The sequence below is a fragment of the Aotus nancymaae genome, unplaced genomic scaffold, assembly GCF_030222135.1.
Source record: "Aotus nancymaae isolate 86718 unplaced genomic scaffold, 86718_ANA_hifiasm-v0.15.2.pri h1tg000057l, whole genome shotgun sequence".
In the NCBI taxonomy this organism is placed as follows: domain Eukaryota; kingdom Metazoa; phylum Chordata; class Mammalia; order Primates; family Aotidae; genus Aotus; species Aotus nancymaae.
Genome location: NW_026988471.1, coordinates 19,818,796 through 19,830,840, shown reverse-complemented (window position 1 = coordinate 19,830,840; position 12,045 = coordinate 19,818,796).

Genomic DNA, 12,045 nt, shown 5'->3' with positions numbered 1-12,045 from the left:
AACCCCCCTTCATTGCTGATGGGAATGTAAAATGGTGTAGCTGCCTCGGAAAACAGTCTGCAGTTATAGAACAAATCTCTTCCTCTGCATTTATGCTCCCACTTCCCTATCTAGCCTGGAGTCCTTCAATGGCTCTGATTGTCCTCCTACAGTACTATCCCATAATATACTTAAGACCCTCACTGATATACAGGGACAGTGGCAGTAGAAATCTAGTCTATTGGCTTGTCTCTCCAAATCTGATCATGACCATTCTTCTTCCTTGTGGGGACTGACTTGTCATGTATTGTATAGACCAGGGGTCCCCAAGCCCAGGGCCACAGAGGAGTACCAATCTCTGATTGTTAGGAAGCGGGCCACATAGCAGGAGGTAAGTGGCAAGCAAGTCAGCATTTTGGCCTGAACTGTGCCTCGTACCAGATCAGCAGCGGCATTAGATTCTCAGAGGAGCATGAACCCTACTGTGAACTGTGCATGCTAGGGACCTAGGTTGTGGACTCCTTATGAGAATCTAATGCCTAATGATCTGAGGTGGAACAGTTTCATCCTGAAACTATCATCCCCGCACTGCCAACCCTATCTCACTCCCACCACCCGATCCCCATGTGTGGAAAAATTGTGTTCCACAAAACTAGACCCTGGTGTCAAAAAGGTTGGGAACTGATGTTATAGATGAACTAGGAGTTCATATATGATGATAATTCTTGAAACAAGCCCTCTTATTCTTCAATCGCCTTGCACAGAATAAGGCTGGAAGTTCTGGAAGCCCTTGCCTTTTGGTTTCATTTATGTTTTACTTGTCTTTGACATTCCATAGAAAATTTATGTAGAACTGTGTTTGTTTTCTTTGTACGTATATATGTATACATTTGTATATATTTATATTTACACAGTAATTATTTGTGTAGGAGAGAGAAAAAGGTCACATTCTGATTCTGTTACCTAAACATATTTCAGGGCCCATATCTAATGCCACTTACTCTTACTCCATGAAGACTTTCCTGATCCTTCTAGCCAAGTGTCTTTTTTTTCCTTATTGAACCTCCAAACTGCTTTGCATATATTTTTCCTTGCTTGCTTGGCTTCATATATTTTAGCAGTTCATAAAGTTACTAACCTTACTGTAAACTCTGTTACTGGCAACTGATTAGATTGAATATATCTAAGCCGTCTAATACTTTTCACTTAATATACATGATTGTATTGTTGTATAATTTTATCTCCGTATCTTATTGCTCTAATTTCAATAGAAGCCCTTTAAGAATGAGAACTGTGTTTTGCTTTTCTGAACTGTTTGAGAATAGCTTAAAATCAGTGCTGAGTGAATGAATGAATGAATGAACTAGCTTAAGATTATCTTTGTAGTGACGAGGGAGCCCTTGGAGGGGCTACTACAGTTCCCGTTGTTATCATTGCCCTAACAGCACTTTCTTAGTCCTGGACATCCTCCTCCAAGGAAGGAGGGTGGTAGGGCGGAGACTGATCTAGGATCGGGAAGCCTGGCGTTTGGTCTTGAATCCGCCACCAGGTAGCTGCATGACCTTGGAGGACTCCACTCCCTCTGGACCTCACTTTCATAGCCATAAAATGAACATTCCTTCCAGTTCTAACATTCTAGGATTCTTGAAATCACTGGTCCTTATTACAATAAACAAACAAACTACCAAAATCAACTTGGGATTGAGCAAATGACTATTTCCGTTCTCACATCCCAATAGCTAGCCCCTCACTGAATGCCTGCTATATACAGACACTGTTTTAAGTGCATCATTTCTATTGACTTATTTATTCCTATAGATAAGGTTTTTATTCCATTTTCATATGAGCGTAAAAAAGGTATGTGACTTACATACCTGTTGGCAGAGCCAATTTTAGATCCAGATACTCTGGCTCCAGAGGCCGTGCTCTTCATCTCACTGCTTCTCCAGGGCATATGAGTGGCACCAGCCTTCTCTTCTGCCCTCAGAGCCCCTGGCCTCAATTCCATTGCCATACATCTCATGGAAAGATCAAACCCTTGTTTCAGTATGAAGTGATAATTCCAGAAGATGTTGTGAGAGAACACAATACCCAGGAGAGCAAAGAGATATTTGCTGATGACTTCACTTGGGGCAAGGGCCTTTGTTTTATTTGACATTGTGGGTACTGAATTGAGAAACCAAAGTGTGGAAAGACTTCTGACCTGACTTTTGGAAAGAATGTGGCTCTTTTCTCAAAACCTCATCAAACACGAGGTGAAAAGGTGAGCCCTGTCATTGCAACATCACCTGTTTTCCTCCCGCCCAGAAGGTTCTGTTTGATTTGATTTTAGGGAAGTCTTCCTCTATTTGTCAGCTCTTCCTCAGGAACTGTAAATCCAGGAACCACCAGGGCAGAGCTTCCCCTTTCCTTACCTCAGCTCAGAAGGATATCTGCCAGGAAAAGCCTACTGAGATGGCTAGGCAGGACTTTCAAACCTGGGTCACGAAGAATATATAAACAAGTGAATTTCTACCATAAGAAACATGTACTTTGAGTTCAACAAAGTATCCAGTAAGCTAAAGACAACTAACTAAGATTGTGATCCACATTCAGAGCTGCTGGCCTTCCTGCTTTTCCAGCCAGATGTTTCCCTCTCATTCTTTCTTTTTCTCTTTTCTTACCTTCCCTTTGCTCCCCTCAGTTTCTCTCTCCACCTGACTTTCCTTTTCCAAGTACCCACAGGACTGTGTTATTGCCATCTTTTCCCTTCCTAGCTCATCAGGGTAAAGAGCCTCATGCACGTGCACATAACACATTCTGAATACCTACATATGTATAGCAGGCATTTGCACTTTGATTATTTATCCATACACTCATTCGTCCATTCATTAGACAATTACTCAGTGCCTGTTCAGTACCAAGACTTAGCTGTCCACCCCCAACCTCCCCAGATATAAGGTATCTACCACAGGACAGATGTATTTTGGTATTTCCCCAGGGATACTGGATTTGGCTAGAAAAAGCCCAAGGTAACATGAATTAGGGCATATGCTTGATAGGTTATCATTGATTATGGATTTAGAGTCTGGTAGAAAGCAGGCCTACAAATTACAGCCTTAGGGAAGCCAGCTGTTTGGGAAAACTAGCAAGAACAAAAACTCTCCTGTTTGGGGCTTTTATTGGCCTTTCTGAAACTCTGTCTTCGAGCTCTCAGAAAAACTGAATGAGATGCAGGAACCAAAGGGTGTTTAGTTTTCAGCAGCTCCTCTATGTTCAGTGAAGAATTCCCTATAAGCCTGGGAAACATTTACAGTGTCAATCCATTAATGAATAGCTCATAGAGTACGAAGAAAGTATGATTATAAAGAATCATATGAGGTTTTGGAACAAAGATGACCTAAAACATGTCAAGCAAGACACGGCTTTTGACCAAGAGTGTTATTCCATTCTGTTTATCATACATTCATCAAGTGCCTCCTGGGTACCTAGCATTGCTAAGATACATTCCTAGCTTTTGTGTACTTCCAACCAAGGTGGGGAGTCTAGACAGGCAAAAATCAGATGATAAATTGCAGCACGATAAGGTGGAAATAGCCCTCGGTTTAGAATGCTAAGACTGGTTATGGCACTGAGTTTCGCCACTTGTTATCTGTGAAACCTAATATAAAACCCAGTTCAGAACTGTTATAAGGATTCTCTTTGGATATTATGAAAATTAATAAATAGAAAAAAACCTTTTTATGGATTTTAAGAGAAGACTGCAAAGCAGGGTAGAATTCCTTCTCAAGTTTAATCCAATCCCATGGGATAAGCCAGTGTTTTGCAAACAAGTCATCACCTATTAGTGGGTAATAAAATCAATGTAATGGGTAGTGAACAGTGTTTATTGTTGTTTTAATATAAAATGGAACAGGCAGGGCACAGTGGCTCACACCTGTAATCCCAACACTTTGGGAGGCTAAGGTGGGTGGATCATGAGGTCAAGAGATTGAGACCATCCTGGCCAACATGGTGAAACCCCATCTCTACTAAAAATGCAAAAATTAGCTGAGTATGGTGGCGTGGGCCTATAGTCCCAGCTACTCAGGAGGCTGAGGCAAGAGAATCACTTGAACCCAGGAGGCGGAGGTTGCAGTGAGCCAAGATCGTGCCACAACACTCCAGCCTGAGTGACACAGCGAGACTCCATCTCAAGAAAAAAAAAAAAAAAGGAACAGAATAGAAAATAAAACAGGTAAGTTTTGTTTCAGGTAAATTTTGTTTCTATTATACTATTTTGTATATTCTACTATGATGGGGAGAAGATTTACTACAATGCATCACTTTCAAAAAGTTTGAAAAATGCAGAGGAGACTGCATGTCCTTCCTACTCCAATGTTCCTAAAATTATTTTGATTCAGTCTTGCTACCTGTCTAATGCTTCGATAGTTCAATCCAGTATCAAAATGTTTCTCAATTGATCCATTTTCTCAGCCCCATGGGGTAGTGTCCATAGACATCTTGCTCTCAAGGACTTAGCTACAGAAGGAGGATGACCAGAAACGATGAGAGAATATTAACAAAATGTAAATGCCACACTGGGTAACAATTAATTACTCTTCAGTAACAAAGACATCACAAAGGGGAGATGGAGCTGGGATCTTAGAGATTTCCAGGAGGTTCATTCAGAGCAATTCCTAAAGAATCTGGCTCATAGAGAAACAAAAGAGAAGGAACCTGAGTAGAGGACAGAGTCTGAGCCAAGCGAGGGGTGTGGTCTGTCTGCCTGGTCAGTCACTATGCACAGTTAACTATAGACCAGGGAAGAGTGAGAGACAGAGAGTAGAACAATGTAGAAACTCTGTCACCCCAGACTTGCTGCATTTGTATTCTTGATGTACCGTGCTTAGTGTGAACTTTTGCCACCAGGGCATTTTAACAGAAACTTGATATCTGCACTAAGGAGCTATCAGTGACACATCCTGCCTGAGTAACTTGGTGTGGCTCCACTAGTAAGACACTGTAAAGCAAGGTGAGTCTCTGGGGCAATACTGAAGACTCTGGATCAGGGGTAAAAGTCATGTCCCAGACAGAGATGAGTAAGGTATGAACCTGATCCTCCAGTTGTCACGGTAAACATCTTAATTAAGGAGTCTTGGGGGTCCATGGATGGATTTCAGGGGCTGAGTAATCTCTTGAAGTTCTGTGCAAAATTTTCTGGGCATTTTAGATTTCTATAATAAGAGGATGTTAGCTCTTACCAGATTATCAATGAGCTACGTGGTCAAAAAAACTAAGAATGATTAGTTTTCTCTACTGTAAATTTGCCATTCTTCAAGTATGAAGAGTAGTCCCAAAAGGAGGAGAAAATCTTGAGAGTGACAGAATCTACCTTCTATATGGTTTACTGCCCTAATATCTACTAAACAAGTGGTCAGAGCAGATTCTCAGGGTCACAGTATCACCACTTCAATGAGATCTATACCCTCTGGAAAGTCAATTAAAAGTACTTTGACCAAATCTGAGGTCTAACTCTGATTTTCTGGAAAATGCAGTGTCATATGTTACTTCTTATAAGGTGTGTACAAGAATTCCAATTTCCCTCCTATTGCAGCAGCACGTTCAAAAAACAAGTAAGTTGAAAATAATTTGTTGTGCAACGCAGCCAATCTCACTTCTGTCATCAGTGTGGAGAGCACAGATCACCCTGTGGTAGATTCTGTCACAATACTTGCTGCTGTTAAAAATATGGAGAGAAAAGACTAGGCTGACTCTTTTATCTCCAGCTGGGCCATCACATTTCTTTTTGAGTTGGTTTATTGCAATTCAGAGGCTTATCTTTGCTAATTGTATATTTGACCATTTTGTGTCTATACAATCTAATTTTAAAAAATTTGCATCTAAGCAAATCTAGCTTTATTCTTTAAAATTATTGGGCTGTTGTGCTTCTCTTTTGTTGTGTGTAAAACTGTTTTTTGGGGTTTGGGGTGTTTTATTTATTTTAACCTCAGAATGACACCCTAGCTAAGGACCTAAGGGAAATAATTTACCTGCAAGAATTGTCCTCTAGGTTACCAAATAACTTCTAAACAATTGTGCAATCTAAATTCAGATGTATTTATCAGAAGATTAACTATAGCCTAATTTCCAAGCTTGTATCTTACCCAAGTCCAACCAAGGTTAATTCCATACATAATTTAGAATTGTTCTTTTTCTTTGTGTAATAATACGTCATCTTAAAAAAAAAAAAGCCACACCATGGGCTTGTTTTAATTCTGATTATTTAGGGTAATGCATCTTTTACACATAATTAATATTAGCAAAATTAATTCATTCACTAAATTCAGTGGTCTGACAAGTGAAAAAGTTGGGCTATAGAAAAAGTATGTTGTCCTCTATTTATTCTTTCTAATATTCTAAATTGACACTATCTCTGTCATAATTGATTCATTACTCATGGAGTAATAAAGAATAGGAAAAGCTAACAGTTAACCATACCAAGTGCATTTAGTTACATAACATTAATTTTGAAGAGTTGTATAAGATTTGTATTTAAAAAGCTCTGATTGGCTGCTAAGATAATAGAAAATAATATTGGCCAGCTTTATGACCAGTGAAAATCTAACAAGACAACTTAAAAACATCCATTTCGTTTATGATGTCATATTTCAAATACACATTTAGATGATAATGCAAAAGATGATGAAAGTTGGCACTGTGGCATTTTTTAGATAGCTCAGAAATGAGAAATATATTCCACGCTTTACAGCTTTATGTTTCATTGTTATTAACTGATTGGTTCTTTTGCTTAAGAAGCAAGCCGGTGCTCCATGTACCAGAGTTCAGATTTCCAATTCAAAACTACTTCATTTTTTTGAATCCCAGAGAATTTTATGAAAATAAAAATTGTATATCATTACTGAATCATATAAAAGAATTAAAAAGTGGATTCCTTGTGCCTTTTCTCAGAGTATAACAAAGTTTTATAAAGTGTAGAGCTAGAATGAATTTCACAAGACACAAAGAACATTCTCTATGTTAAGTGTGACCCAACAGACAGTACAAATAACTAAAAACCATCTACTGGACTAAGATGTGAAGTTTTTCCTTCGATATTTAGTATTTTATTTTATTTCATTGTGGCAGGAACACTTAATATGAAATCTATTTTCATACAAATTTTAAGTGTGTAATGCATTATTGCTGATGATAGGTATAATATTGTACAGCACATATCTAGAGAGTATTCATCTTGCCTTACTGAGATTTTGTGCCTGTTAATTAGTAACTCCCCATTTTTCCTTTCTGCAGCCCCTGGCAACCGCCATCCCACTCTGAATCTATGCACTTGACTATTTTAGATCCCTCATTAAAAATAGAATCAAGTTGTATTTATCTTTCCATGTCTGGTTTTAATGTCCTCAAAGTTCATCCATGTTGTCACCTATTGCTTTTTCTTTTCTTTTCTTTTCTTTTTTTTTTTTTTTTTTTTTGACAGAGTCTTGCTGCTCTGTTGCCCAGGCTGTAGTGCAGTGGCACAATCTTGGCTCACGGCATCCTCCACCACCTGGGTTTAAGAAATTCCCCTGCCTCAGCCTGCTGAGTAGCTGGGACCACAGGCACGCACCACCACGGCCAGCTAATTTTTTTTATATTTTAGAAGAGACCGGGTTTCACCATGTTAGCCAGGATGGTCTCAATCTCTTGACCTCGTGATCCACCTGCCTTAGCCTCCCAAAGTGCTGGGACTACAGGCATGAGACACCGCGCCTGGCCAATGTTCTTTTTTAAAGCTGAACAGTATTCCATTGCATCACATTGTCTTCATCCATGATCATCTGTCAAGTCAATGAACGTTTAGGTTATTTCTACATCTTGGCTATTGGGAAAAATGCTACGATAAACATAGAAGTGCCGATATCTCTTTGAGATCCCAATTTTACTTCTTCTGAATAAATACTCAGAAGTAGGATTGCTGGATCATATGGTAGCTGAGTAAATATTTTTAGATTTGTGAATGAATATGTGTGTGTATATTTGGATATGTGTGTGTATTTGTGTTTGTATATGGAACTTTAAAAAAGTGACCTGCAAATAATTATCCAATTTGTTTTTATTGATCTTTTAAAATGCATGCCAGGTAAAAAGAAAGCTATACTCTGAAATACCAACATCCTGTTCAAATCCAACTGTGCATCCAAGAAGCACTCCTATCAATGCTGTGCTGTAATTCAAAGGATGATCTTTCCACAGAACAATGAAACTACCTTGAATAAAGTTTTATTTATAACTTCTTATAGGTAGCTGGGGCTGAGAAAAAGACAAGTTATAAATGGCCGATGAGAACTAACATGTGTTAGTGTTAGTCAGCATTTCTATCAACCAAGAGGTGATGAAATATTTGTCACTGAAAGTGAGAAAGATATTTCTGTCCCACACTCAGGATACAGAAGATAGAAAAGATTTGTTCAACAAATTCATTCATTCAGTTATTCAGCAAACATGTCATATTTTAGATGTTTGTGGGACATGCATGTGGAAAGGTTTTGGTGTGCCTGGCACTAAGATGACAAAAATGAAAAGGCATTGCCTTCACTTTTAAGAGGTTCCTGGTAATGGACAGATGGACAGCCAAATAAACAGTTATGGTAAAATTAGATATCACCACAATGGAAATACATACAAAGCCCATGGGTAGCATTTGGAGTAGCAACTAAATGTGCTGGGGACATCAGGGAAAGCTAGAGAAGATTTTAATTCTAGTTTTGAAACGAACGGGAAGGAGCCATTCCAGGCAGGCATAGGCATCATCCAGGACTCAGAGTCATGAGTATGTGTGAAATATTCAGGAGACCACACAATGATTTGTGTAGCTGTAGCTACAGTGCAAGGAGACTATTATAATAACACAGGAGAGCCATGTTCAGATGAGAGGCAGTAGAGAAGGGTTGGAGGAGATATTTTAAAAGCATACTTCTTAGGCTTAAGGATTGATGGGGTGCAGTAGTATAAAAAAAAAAAGGGAAAAGACTATGATGACTCCTAGGTTTCTGGCTTGGACATATGAAAGACAGCAGTATCATTCACTAATACAGGGAATGAACACAGAGAAGAGACTTATTAAGAGTCAAGGATAGGTGAGCTGGTGTACTCATTTTAAACACTTTGTGTTTAAGATGCCTTCAGGACATCCAGTTGGATGGGTTTGTCCATTATATTTGTTAGGTCTCAGAGAAGGAAACTGAGCTGAAGCTATAAATGTGGAACTCTCAGCATAGAGGTAGAAGTTGAAGCCAAGAATAGGTGGAATGAAGAGTAGCAAAGACAGAGCCCAGGAGAAGACTGATGTTTAAAGAAGAGGGAGGGCAATAGTTAGTTGTAAAGCAGGCTACAAAGGTCCTGCATGCAAGGTGGCAGGAGGACTAGCAGAAAGTGATGACGTGAAACCCAGGGAGGAGGGCTTCAAGAAGGATGCAGTGCACATCAGTTTCAAATGCTATAGGCAGGCCAAGCAGGATAAAGATTCAGATGCTGCCTCTGGATTTGTTCAGTGAGCTCTGGCAGCATTAATAGGACAATTTCCATGTTTTTGAGTGATGAAGAGGGCCTATACTGGATTGCATTGAGTTGAGAGGTGAATGGAAGTGAGAAAATGGAGACAATGTGTGTGATCTACATCTTGGAGGAGTACATTGTGGGAAAATTCAGGAGGAATGAAGAGAGGAATAGTTAGTGATTCAGGATGAAAAAAGTATTTTTAAGGTGGTAGAGATTGACAAGATTCATATACTGTTCTAATCACTTTATATATGTTTTCCTGGTTAATCCTCAGAATGATCCTGAGAGGTAATAATGATATTTAATATTTGTTGAGTACTTACTGTGTGCCTGGCATTGTTACAAGGACTTTACATTATTTCTTCACTTAATCCTTACAACCCTTATGAAGTTAGTGGTATCATCACCCCCATTTTGCAGATGAGAAAACTCGGGAACAGAGAAGTAAAGTTTATCTCAAGGGCTTATACCTAGGAAATAGCAAAGCCAAAATGGAAACAAAGGTGTGGTTTCAAAATCTGTGCAGTAAGAAGATTTTTTATTGACCTTTTAAAGATGAAAGGACGGATTCTAAGAAATTAAACAATTTGCCTATTGCCATGCCAATCACCAAGACCTGAAGCAGGATGCACACCCAAGCCTAATTCCAATGCTTAGAATGACCATGTTGCCAATGAACAGAATCTTGACATAGGAGAGAGAGGGAACAACAGGTGAAATAAGAACCATTGAAAGCAGGAGGGATAACAACACAGGCAGAGCAATTAGTCTGTTGTCTGAAGCATATCACCAAATTCAGGAATATACGAATTACAGGATGGAAAGAAACCTTTAGAGGCCACCTTGCTGCCTTCTTAACTTACTACAAGCAGAGCCAGACAGGTAAAATTATCTGTCTCTACCCAGGAAAGAAATTCCCAGCCCAGGGGGAGGTGGGAAAAATAATGGAAATAATAAACTATAATTCATAACTTTTCTTTTTGCTATCATTCATCACTCGTGACTGCAAAAAGTCCTCAATCCAAATAGAATAGATTCCTGTCTCCTCATGCAAACACCCCTCTCTGCAGGCTCGCAGAGTACCAAGGAAATATACACTCCATCATCCTCACCACACGAAAAAGAGAGGAGAGATGCAAGGTTTGTTATATCCAGTGGAATTTCCACTGACAGATAGCATTCCAACTTGACTTTACTCCCAGGAAAGCGGGTGTGTTATGGTAAGGTGATGTCTCTCCACTCCCTCTAGAATGTGAGATTCAACTGTTTGGCTGTTTACCAAAAAACTGAGGGAAAATAAGCCACTGAACCCTGAATCGGGAGCAAAGAAGATGCATCAGGAGCCTAACATTTTCTCCTACTTAGTGTTCGCTTTTCTGACTTTTTCGGAGAGCAAGGATTGTCATGTATGTCTTTCCTGTGTGGCTAGCACAGCACTGAGGACTCAATAGGACTCAGGGCAGGACCGATGAGATGGGATGAATGAGAGTCATGGAAAGAGATCATATGGTACATAAACACAAGATGATCTTGCATTTTGTAACTGACCTCTTAAAAAAGCTTTATCCCCAAACCTGAAATTGAGTCTGGAGAAACAAGTAGGAGTGTGTCCAGAGAAGTGAGTCAATAGGAATATCAGTCCTCTCCTCCCTCATATCTCACTGGAGGGATTTAGCACTCTCCAACTCCTGGGAAGTTTATCATGTGGTAACTCAGTGTAATTATGGCTGTTTTTATTTACTTATTGGCAGGATCTTGCTCCATCACACAGGCTGGAGTGCAGTGGCATGATTATGGCTCACTGCAGCCTCAACCTCCCCAGATTAAGCCCCTCAGTCTCCCTAATAGCTGGGACTCACAGGTGCATGCCACCACACCCAATTAGTTTGTTTTTGTTTTTGTTTTTTGTGTTTTTTTAACTTTTTGTGGTAACTTCTGGTCACCCAGGCTGGTCTTGAAATCCTGGACTCAAGCAATCCTCCTGCCTTGGCCTCCCAAAGTGTTGGGATTATACCTGTGAGCCACTGCACCTGGTCATTTTTTCTTATTATAAGATAGAATAAACATCTTTTCATAGGTTTAAGAACTGTGTCCTTTACCATGATGGGGAAAGAACAGCCTTTTGTGACAGTATCTACTGTGTGCCTAGAAAGTAGTCCCATGATATATAAATATTTTAATGTTAAACTAGAAGTTGACATCTATCACTTACTAATTAACATTAGTCTTGTGAAGTTAGGGATCCTTATGAGGCAAATGGGGTGAAAGGCTACCATGTGGCCATCTGTGTCTCATGTTATAACTACTCTAATCTGAGGGTGCATATGCCAGCCATGGTATTCCAAGTTGGAGTGATTTCTGTTCCCCTTACAACTATCATATATGCCCTTTAGCTATAAAGGATCCTCTATTATCATCATCATCATTATTATTCCTCAGCCCTAGGGTTAACAGAGGAGGTAGCAAGCCCAAAATGGGTCAATCTAGGACTCAAAGAGCTGACAGTAGAGCTGGTTCTCAAAACGGAGGTTGAGATCATAATTCAGA